At 42.3% G+C, this 1970-nt stretch overlaps 1 pseudogene; it reads right to left on the reverse strand.

Moving 5' to 3' along the window:
- Positions 1–975: 975 nt before the first annotated feature.
- LOC131895934 (methionine-R-sulfoxide reductase B2, mitochondrial-like) lies at positions 976–1527 on the reverse strand (annotated as a pseudogene).
- Between the last annotated feature and the right edge of the window lie 443 nt (positions 1528–1970).

Here is a 1970-nt window from a genome sequence, read left to right on the forward strand (position 1 = left end):
TGTCTATGCTACTGGTGTTATATTTAGGAAGTGGTCTCCTGTGCCAATGTGTTCAAGGATACTTCCCACTTTCTTGTCTATCAAGTTCAGTGTAACTGGATTTATATAGAGGTCTTTGATCCACTTGGACTTGAGTTTTTTGCATGGTGATAGATAAGGATCTATTTGCATTCTTCTACATGTTGATATCTAGTTATGCCAGCACCATTTACTGAAGATGCTTTCTTTTTTCCATCATATAATTTTGGCTTCTTTGTCAAAAATCAGGTGTTCATAGGTGTATGGATTAATGCCAGGGTCTTCAATTTGATTCCATTGATCCATGGGTCTGTTTTTATGCCAATAACAAGCTGTTTTTTTAAAAATTTCGGTCTCAATATTTTATTTGAGCATTTTGAAGTTTAGTGTTGTAGCAAAGAGTTGAGGGACAGTATTTTTTCTTGAAGTTGACTCAACTTATATGGGTCCAACTTGTGAGTTGTAAGATTGGAAATCAAATGTTTAAGTCAGTGAAATTCTTGACAGGAAACCACAAATCTCACCCATCACTGCACCTGTTTTCCATGCATGGCCACTCCCATCCTCCTTCTTAGTGCTGCCATCCTTTCCTTTTTCTTCTCTGTGAACCCTCACCTGTGGACATCCATGAAGGAATTAACTGCAATGACCAATTCAGGTCACTTCAGGTGCTAGGGGACCCTTGTCAGCCCATGATCTTGTTCAAATCCTGCAAAGGTCCTACCCAACATCTTGGAGGCCAGTTGAAGAATGGGCTGCTTTTTGTTGTTTTGAAATTCCACAGCTCAAGAGGACGTTGGGATTGAGTTGATTTCAGGTGACTAAGAATCTGTGGCTCCTGTGCAGCCAGTAATAACCTTAGCCTAAATGTACCATGAATGAAACAAGGCATCCATCTGAATTACAGAACCAAGGCTCTACAAGATGGAGGGCAAAGCATGGGCCTTCTAGAGATGGTCAGTGTTTGTTTGGTTTGAACTTCAGGGCCACACTGTTGATGCAAAACCTTTGGCCAGTGGGCTCTGGTCCATCAGGAAACACATGGCCAAGGTGAGGGTCACAATACTTGCAGACTACCTCTATGCCATCACGTCTGAAGGAACTGTCCAGGCATCTCAGGATCCCTGAACCACTTTCATCTGAGCCTGTTGTGCCGTGAGCCTCAGAAAATGAAGGCCAGCCAGTGCCAGAGCAGTACTTCTCGGAACTGAAGAGTGGGCTATCACAGCACACACAATGGTACATCCCTATGTACAAGTACATCCCTGTGTTCAAGTACATCCGTGTGTTCAAGTACATCCTACTGAAAGGTGCTTCAGTTCCTTTCTTTCTGGTGACATAGAACTGCTTGGAGGTCAGTTTCCTCTGCCAGTCAGTCTTGCTTATAGAGAGCTTGGACTTTGTAAGTGATCCTGAGTCTCCATGTCCAGACCCCGTGCAAGCCTGAGTTAGCTGCCCAGGCACCTCCAGCAAGGGCAGGCCCCACAGTGCTCACAGCAGGCACACCATGATACTGCCACCAACGTGTTCCCTCCCCACACTCACCAACCTGTTTTTATTACTATAGCTCTATAGTAGAGCATGAAGTCAGGGATGGTAATGCCTCCAAAAGTTCCTTTATTGTACAGGATTGTTTTGGCTATCCTGTGTCTTTTTGTTTTTCCATATGAAGTTGAGTATTGTTCTTTCAAGGTCTGTGAATAAGGATTGCATTGAATCTGTAGATTGTTTTTGGTAAGATTGCCATTTTTACTATGTTGATCTTACTTATGCAAGAGCATGAGAGATCTTCCATTTTCTGATATCTTCAATTTCTTTCTTCAGAGGCTTACAGTTCTTGTCATATAGGTCGTTCACTTGTTTGGTTAGAGTTACCCCAAGATATTTTATGTAATTTGCTATTATAAAGGGTGTTGATTCTCTAATTTCTTTCTCAGCCTGGTTATCATTTG

The sequence above is a fragment of the Peromyscus eremicus genome, chromosome 19 (assembly GCF_949786415.1).
Source record: "Peromyscus eremicus chromosome 19, PerEre_H2_v1, whole genome shotgun sequence".
NCBI lineage: Eukaryota > Metazoa > Chordata > Mammalia > Rodentia > Cricetidae > Peromyscus > Peromyscus eremicus.